Here is a 9,683-nt window from a genome sequence, read left to right as displayed (position 1 = left end):
TTCTAATGGGTCCATGCTTATGGCATACCAGTTGTTAAACATACTTTGCATCTCAGCCCTGTGTATATCCATTCCTCACCCCCATCACCCCTCTTCTATCACCTCAGCTGGTCCCTACACACTTAACTCAGGAAGGGAAAGAAGCAGGCCTGATTTTGCCCTCAACGTCCAAGAAGCAGACAAGAAAAGAGTAGATATCCAAGAGTTGGCTGTCTTGTCCCCAAAGCCTAGATACCATACCTTTGTTTCTCTTCCTGTCAGAGAGCAGTGAACTGTGTGATTTTGAGCTGCCCATCTAGGGACAACCTTGTTTTCACTGGGGCTAGCATGGAGCAAGATTGTCAAGGTGGTACCTTCTCCCAGTGTGGACCGCCCCAATATCTCTCAGCCAGCCCCCCTAAGCATTCCCCCTCTCAGGTTTTCTGAGGTTTGGCATCCTTCCAATCCCACAGGAATTCAGCTGATAAATAAATTCATACTCAAAGGTTATTGACTTAATCTGTCATCTCCATCCAGGAGCTATTTGCACTGAAAAGAGATCCACCAGGGAGAGGGTAATGTTTAACTTCAAAGAATGCCTTCCTAATGGTGGGGTTTCAGGCAGTGTGGCCTTTGGGCAGCTCCTTCAGATCACCATGGAGGTGACCTTTCTCTCAGCAAATTCATGCTGCAGGAACTTCCCATTTTCAGTGTGCACCAAAATGACCTGGGGTGCTTGTGAAAGACTGCAGATTCCCGGACCCTAGCGATTTAAATCCCAGGATAGGAAACTGTACTTTAATCCACTGATCACTTTCTGATGAAAGTGATCCATAGACCATATTTTGAAAAAGCTACTCGGCTATCCTATTAGTTTGCTTGGGCTAGCATAACGAAATACCACAGTCTGCGTGGTTGAAACAGAAAATTGCGTTTTCCCACAGTTCTGGAAGCTAAAAGTCCAAAATCAAGATGTCAGCAGGTTTGATTTCACCTGAGGCCTCTCTCCTTGGCTTGCAGATGGCCACCTTCTCCCTGTGTCCCCACATGGGCTTTCCTCTGTGCATGCACACCCCTAGTATCTCTCTGTGTGTCCAAATATTCTCCTCTTATAAGGACACCAGCCCCCTTTAGAAAAAGCCTGTATTCTTGCCGACCTTGGATTAAGCCAACCCTAACGGCCTTATATGAACGTAATTACCTCTTTAAAAAAGACCCTATCTGCAAATACAGTCACATTCTGAAGTACAAGTACTGGCGGTTAGGGTTTCAGCATATGAAGCTTGGGGGGTACACAATATACAATTCTGCCCATAACAGGAAGGTAGAAATAAAAATAAATGAGGCATTTATGAAGGGGCAGTAGGAACTGCGAAGTTCTCCCCTCTTTTCAGTTAACTGCAAGAGAGAAAATACACCCAAGTTGAAAGAGATTGTGCAGAAAGCACCGGGGATCAGTCAGCTAGGGAGAGGTACAGCGGCCCCTATTGACACTCTGGCCTCTGCTTGGGAAACCACCTTGGCTCACCCTCTAAATTGCCTTTCCTGTTGTTATTCCTCCCTAGGTTTAGAAACACTTTCTTCTTTCAGCTTCATGGGAGAGAACAGTCTTTGGCACTGGCACCAGCGTGGCTGCCCGAGGCAGCCCTTGCCTCCGCCTTCGAGGATGTTTCTTTCCCCAGAAAAAAGCGAAGACCCTTCAACCTCCCCATTCATCATCACCACGGGCAATCTAATTACAGCCTTGTCTTAAAAGAGGAACTCATTTACAATTGAGACTTCTTCCTTATGAAAATGTAACATCTTGAACTATGTTTTATGGCCCCTTTTACAAAATAAAAAAGGAAATTAATTAATTTCCTCGTACACAGGAAAGACTCATGAGGTCTTGCCGGCTGTGCGCAGAAAGGATGTGCGCTCCCTCTCTCTCTCTCTTTCTCTCTCTCTCTCTCTCTCTGGGCTTCCTGCTGTGTGACAGTGAAATGCTAAAATGATTTTGGCAGGAGAATATTCTCAAAGGCTGTTTTTATTTCAGCAGCAGAAGAGTATCTCAGAACGCAGGCTGCACCTCTGCCCTGTGGGGCTGTTTCTAATTGCACGAGGTGAGCTGCAGAAATCCTTCCCCCAGCCGGATGGGGAGAAAGTGGTAAGAAACCTAAGGAAGATAATCGTGTCTGCCACACTCAGCGCTCACCACTTAAAGGAATTAACTTGTTGGAATGAAATATTTCTATGGATGCAGAAAACTATGCATTAGAATAATGAGGCTAACCCCTTCTTACGCATTGCAATCACTGGGGTTTGTTTCTTCCCTCTCTAATCACAACATGCTATCTTCCTCCTTGCTCACACCTCTGTAGGCAAGACTGGCTGCGAATACTTTAGATTATCACCTTCTCATTTTCAGTGTGAAATAATTGCCCAAGGATGGAAACTGACAAACAAGAATGTGGATTTCAGAAAGCAGCCCTTTTGTTATTTAAGATAGCCAAACTAAAATGGAGACAGGTGGATTGTGTGCCATCAACTTTGCCCATCCTCACACTTCCCCCTTTAGAAAAAGCCTTGTGCTTTTGCAGACCTGGATTGATTTGAAACTTGAAAGACAGTTGAGATACTGATGTGTTTAATTAAAAACCTATGCTATACAACAGCATAAGGGTATGAGGCTCTGGGGATAAGCCTCATGGCTTTCCCTCTTGGTGCCACCATGTACTGGCTGTGTAACCTTTGGCAAATTATTGAACCTCTCTGTGCTTCAGTATTTTCCTCTATAAAACAAGACAATGATAATTATGCTTTATAGGATGGTGAGGTTTAAATGAGTCAATACATGCCAAGTGCTTAGAACAATGATCAACATATAGTACACACTCCCTAAATATCAGTTATTCTTATTTATACTCTTGGAAAGGAAAGAAAGGCTGCCTTCCTTCTCTCTTTCAGGAATATTAAGCATTGTGCTCCTGCCCTCAGGGAGCTTTAGTTTAGTGCATGTGCCAGATGTGTAAACAACTCATTATAAGACACATTTAAATAAATGCTGAGTAAGGATAATAGCAACATGGTATGGGTGTCCTAAGAGGAGACACGCTTAATTGTGGATTGTGGACCATAACATGAAGGAGGTGGCATTTGAGCTGGACCTTGATGGAACAGTCTCTGTAAGCAGAGAACAAAAGAAAGGTGTTCCAGGCTGTGGGAGAAGTAAGGACACAGGCAAAGGGAGGAGAGAGTGCATGACATCTTTAAAGACAGGCAAGGATGCCTGTGACATGGATGGTAGTTGGAGGCCTCCTCTGTCCTGCAACAACCTAGCATCTTGATTTTTATTTTCAGGTAAAAGAACTGCAAATTATATTGGAGTAATTAAGTGTTCCCCATAATTTTTTTCCCTGAAACAGTTTGAAAAATAATGTTTAGTGATGAGCAAAGTCCTATAGCTACCAACTGCAATTTAGCAGAAACCCCCCACCACCCCCTCCCACACACATACAATTCTGTCCATACAGGTCATTTATTACACCCGGAGAAATCTTTGTAGTCACCACAAAAGTGCAGCTACCTCTGGGGTATGATGCAGCTGCTATTTAACTGTCACGTAACATGACAATCTAGTGTCCTATTAGAGCTAAAATTTAATTGTGAAGACGGGTACCATATTTAACTGCAATCCTGGGGGGAATTTAGGTTGACAGGCTGTAATTACCCAAACTGGAACCTGGCCAGGACACACCTACTCTTTGCCAAAAGAGCTATGGGGGTTTTAACCGCCATAGGCCTTGGGAAGCCAGCAGTTCTGTAGGGTGGTGAAGCAGCACTTGCAGCCCCACAGCGCCCCCTAACAAAGCTCCGGGCAAGTGCAGGCTGTCTAGGGAGCAGGCCTTTTCTGACCCTCCAAATGTGCACTTTCCCCCAAAATCCCCTCTCTGCCCCCACCTGGCTCCAATCCATCAGGGGTTATCAGAAACTTTCCATTTTAGGTTCTGTGACTGTGGTCCTGCAGTCAGGTTCTTGCTGGGTCTTATCTGTGTCTGTCTGTCTTGTGTGTCTCTCCCAAGTCATGCTGTTTTTCTCTTATCATGACAGAAATGCTTGTCCTGATAAAATAACTACCCACCAGAGCACAGTGGTTCTCATCACCAGCTGCCATTTCTACATAGAGATCAATTAGAGGCATCTTTTTGTTGGGGAAGTGGTCAGGCCAACTTACTAAAAATCCCATTCGGATTCTTTCTGCAAAATGCATTGTGTTTTGGTCTTCCAATGCAGTTGTTACTAGAAAAAATGAAAATTGGGTCAAGAAGAGGTGGAAATACGGCTTGCCAATGTCACTGAAGAGTTAAAAAGGAGAAAGTTCTGGGCTGCAAGCAGCAGTGTAAATAAATGTGGTCTTAATTTAAGGTTATGGATTTTAAAACCCTTGCTTTTGTCTTCAGAAGTCTTTGCATTCATATCAGTTAAAAAATGATTTAGACAGAAAATAAATGTTGGAGCAAACTCAAATTATTATGTGCATTTTAAATAAACCTGTGTTTTCTGCCGCAGACATAGCATATGAATAATAACATTAATAATGATCACGATAATTTGTCAACTGATGATCTTTTCCCTCAGACCTTCCAGGCTGTTGGTTCCTGGCCCTACTATTTAACTTAGCCAACCTGTTCTTCATGAGGGGAGCTGATGATAATAGCCCTCACTTCCTCTGCAGGGTGAAAAGGTAGAAAAGCCCGAGGTTATATTCCCAGATTGTTCTAATTAGCTGTGTGACCTTGGGCAGGTTGCTTCACTTCTCTGGCCAGCTATCAAAGAATGGAATGCTTTCTAAAGGGAATCAGCAGAAATGGAGTGTATAAAATCCAAAAGCAATACAGTAATGTCATCTGGGAAGATTTGTTTCCCCTTTTTATGGGATTTTACAAGTGGGTAAAAAAAAGAAGGCAGACTCAAAAAGCCAATTATTGGGTCAAAGGCACAGGGAGGAAGTTCATTTTAAGACTACATTTTTAGAAACAGGGGTGGGAGTTTTCTTGCTCAGTTTCTAGGACATACGCCACATCATTACCCCCACATGGGGTCACATGGGTATACTTTGGTCAGTGGGAAATCTGCTTAAAATGCTCACTTTTTTTCTTCCCTGAAGAAAGATTTTCAGTGTTCTACAAAGGCAACAGCAACAAACACAACATCAAAATATTATTATCTATTTAATTCTCCTAATAAATAGCATAACACTTTCTGGATACTACCAGTGTAGCAATAATATACTAGGTTGAGAGATCAAAAAGAGTTTAATATCAGAAATGTCACGATTCAAACTAATGATGTATACATAGTATGTATGTAAGTTGTGTGTATATATAGATAGATAGATAATAATACAGTCCAGAAAACTATAATTATTCTATGTTTTTATTTCTCTGACAAATCTCAGGAAAAAATTGGTAAACTCTTCATATTCCCATTCTAATAGTTAGCATGAGATGACGTAAGACTTACTAACAGAAGACGCTTTGGAATCTCAGGTTACATTTCCAAACATGGGTCAGGCCTTGATGCGTCTCCATAAAAATATAACCAGAAGTTGGCATGTGGGAAGGTCACTTAGAGGCACTGGTGGGGTTGTTGGCTCCCACCAAAGGGGAAGGGTGCCCTGAGCACTTGGTGAGGGTGATCCCAGTGGAGATTAGCTCAGTGAGACCTCTTCGCACAGCTTCACTCAGAGATTTGAGATTGCAATATATGTCCCTGGGGAGAGATCCTTTTTTCATTAAGAATTCATTAGAGTTAATTGGCAATTATTTTTTATTAGCAATTAAAAAATAAAAATACAAGTATTATACCCAATAATGATTTCAGGGGCAGCTAATGTGATAGAATGTTCCAGGGTATTTTCAAAAGAAAAAGACAGGGCTGCTAGGGGTAGGGAAGCGCTCATGAATAAAGTGGGTAGATTCCAAAATGAGTACTAAAATAATGATTTCAGATAGGAACAATCAAATGTACCACTAATTGAATTTTGACTTGCTTATTTTATTTCTGTGTCTATTTGTTGCTTCTTCCACCCCTGTAAAACAGCCAGAACAACTAGACGAAGTGTTCCCTAAAACATATTTTTCAGTGGTGATGACTATCAGTTTTCATTGTAGAAACATCAGTAAATTATGAAAAAGTACAAAATAAGAAAATTAAAATCACCTATAATCTCATCATTCAAAAGGTATCATCGCAGAGTACTTTTATACAGGTTTTCACACAGGCGTGCATATGCACGCACACACATACACACACGCACACTTTTAAAATGCTCAAAAGTCAAATCATTCTTTATTCCCTATTTCCAACTTTCTTTTTTCAATTAGTGGCAACAACATGTCATGGACACTTTTCCATATCAATAAAGCTATATATCTTTTCAAAGTGACTACATACTATTCCACTGTATGCCTCACCATTCAGCTACCCGTGAATATTTAGATTGCTTCCACTTTTGCCACTGTAAACCTCACTGAGATGACCAATCTTGTCATACACATCTTTGTGCACTTGTTTGATTATTCCTAAAGGTAGAATCTGTGAGTCAGAGGACAAGGCTTTTGTTATTCATTGTCAAAGCATTCTTCAGAAAGTCTGTACCTATTTACTATCCCATTAATGACAAATGAAAATGCCCATTTCCTCTCACTTTGCCTGGGTATGATCAATATGTTTAATCTTTGCCAATCTGACAAACAAAAGGGAGTCTGTGGTGCTGTTTTATTTGGCATCTCTTTGATTACCAGTGAGACTGAACCTCTTCAGTCTTCATATACAGTTGATTTGTGTTTCTTCTTTTGTGTATTGCCTACTCATGCCTTTTGCCTTTATTGATTATAAGAGCACTTTACATATTAAGGATACTCTTCTTTCAGCTGTCTTCTATGTAAAAAATCTTTTTCCCAGATTTTCACTTGTCTTTTAATGGTTTCTGGCTATTTTCAATATCAAAGTTTTATTTTATTTTATTTTATTTTTTTTTTTGAGACAAAGTTTTACTATTTTGCCCAGGCTGGAGTACAATGGCGTGATCTCGGCTCACTGCAACCTCTGCCTTCCAGGCTTAAGCGATTCTCATGCCTCAGCCTCCTGAGTAGCTGGGACTACAGGTGTGTGCCACCACACCTGGCTATTTTTTTTTTTTGTATTTTTAGTAGAAACGGGGTTTCACCATGTTGGGCAGGCTGGTCTCGAACTCCTGATCTCAGGCGATCCACCCATCTTGGCCTCCCAAAGTGCTGGGATTACAGGCATGAGCCACCGCACCCAGCCCAAAGTTTTACATTTTTATGTACTAAAACAGTTAACTTTTTCCTTAGGGTTTCAGTCTTCAGGGTTACTGTAGAAACTGTATCGTATTCATCTGCATTTTATTTTTCCCACCATATTGAGGTATAACACAATTACATCTCTTTTTTTCCCTCTAAAAAAGCATTCTCATTACTTTCCAGAGGTTCTGAAGTGAAAGTATAAGGGACCTGGGGAACCAAAGCAGAGGAAACACGACTATTAATAACAACACTTGACATTTCTATTTTCAGTGTGCTATAGGATCACTAATTAATGCCCCTCCTTAGCTTAGCCCCAGGGGTTACCCTGACTGACATTAATTCACCCTACCTGACACTGAGACCTGGGAGTGGGGAGGCTGTGGCATTCCATCTGATGGGCACTACTCTCTCTGGCCAGGACTTAAAGCCAAGCTCCTGATTCCCCAACTGTGCTTAAATCTAGGTGAGACAATTCCCTCATGTGGGCTGGCAGATTTCCAGGATGCAATGAGACCATCATTGGAATGAGTTCTCTGGGTGAAAGATCACTGCTGTTCCTTCTCCCCACCCCAGAAAAGGAAATTCATATACCAAACAGGATGGTTTGTAACCTGGTGCCACTTCTGAATTCTCTGTTAATTTTGACAATGGATGATTACTTAACAATGAATGTGTCGTATGTCCTTAGAAACTGAGCAGAAAACCATCCCACCTGTTTCTAAAATTAGTCTTAATGTAACTTCCTCCTGTGCCTTGACCAATAATTGCTTTTGAGTCTGCTTCTTTTTTTTTACCACTTGTATCCTAAAAGGGGAAACAAAATCTTCCCAGATGACATTACTGTATTGCTTTTGATTTTAGAAAACTAATTAACAAAAGTCCAATAAGACATTCAAAATACAAGCCTAATTTTTTGTAGTAGATTCAGAAAACAAAAATTACTCTGCCAAATTGCTACAAAAGTTTCTATTATTCTCAGTTTCTGTACTCCTCTCCCTGCAGACCAGCAACAGTTGGCCTACTGGTCCCAGTCCACACATGCTTTTTGAGTAACACTGAGCTAGAACACTCAAGGGAAGAAGATGGGGTCGGCAGTGTCAAATGCTGCCAAGATGTTCAGTAAAATGAGGTCTTGTAAGTATCCTTTGAATGTAGCAACAAATAGGGAGTCACGAAAAGCAATTTCAATGGAGTGGTTGAGACAGAAGCCAGACCCAGCGAATCGAGGAGTTCCTGAGTGTTCACAGCAACTAACAAATATGTGGAAGCAAACCATGAAACACTTATGCTTTATATTGATAAACATCATCCTTGTTTACACAAAACAGTTAACAAAAAATCTATGTTGTGACATGGAATAAAGACAGTAAATGGATGGAGTGTATAGTATAGTAGAAAATATCTCAGTCTGAAGTCCAGAAGCCTGTATTGTCAAGTAGAGTCAGACAATTAGTATAAGCCGTGTGACCTTGGACGAGTCATGCACCCACTCTGATCCTCAGTTTCCTTCTCTGCCAAATGAGGGGATTGGACAAGATCTGTCCCTATCTTTATTTCTAGCATTTGCATTCCATGATCTTAATTTTAAATAGTCACTGCAAATATTAATGCTCCTCAAAATGACCCAACTTATTTGGAGTCCTTGAGTTCTACTGAATCTAGCTGTGCACCTTCAAGAGCTCACCCACTGCCTGCAGACAGGTGCCAGCAAAAACCTTCTCACTTGAGAACAGCTGGTAAGATAAACCTGCCCTGCATCTCCTCCCTCCGCCCCCATCAAAGATTTATGAATCACAAACCCTATAATTAAAAGTATAGGTTCAATCTGAAACAGGAATGGAAGCCAAACTGGAACTCAGAAGCATCAGGAATGCTGAGACTTCAGCTTCAGAACCACAAAGTGGCTTCTGAAATCCCCAGATTTCTAACACTTGATTAGATTGGCTTGCAGGAAAGTCATGTTCTGCTGCCCTAGGGGAAAGAACGTAGAAACCATGGGTTCCATGACCTCCTCCTGGAAGCCAGATGATCCGTGGGAGGCTGCCACTGGCCTCTGGAGTTAGACAAAGCCAAGTTCAAAGCCAAGTTTTGTCTTGGAAACTTGTCAATCCCGGACTTCTTATGCTAAGACCCTAACATTCATGGCAATGGTATAGAGCTCGCTGCAGGGCTGGGCTGGAAAGGAAGAAAAGAATGTGAAGGTGTCCTTGAGCTGTTCTGGGCTTTGAAAAAGGTAACAGAAAAGGGAGTAGGGGAGAAGATGGGGAGCAAAGTCATGGTATTGGTGCAAGCTGGGGAAGGAACAGGCATGCAGCAGTGGGCTGATTTTTTTTTTCTACCTGAACCCCTTTGAAGTGTCAGGGATGCTGGCTGGATTCTTGGTCCCCATCCTTG

The sequence above is a fragment of the Rhinopithecus bieti genome, unplaced genomic scaffold (genome assembly GCF_001698545.2).
Source record: "Rhinopithecus bieti isolate Rb0 unplaced genomic scaffold, ASM169854v2 scaffold_28525, whole genome shotgun sequence".
Lineage (NCBI taxonomy): Eukaryota > Metazoa > Chordata > Mammalia > Primates > Cercopithecidae > Rhinopithecus > Rhinopithecus bieti.
Note: the sequence above shows the minus strand (reverse complement) of the source record.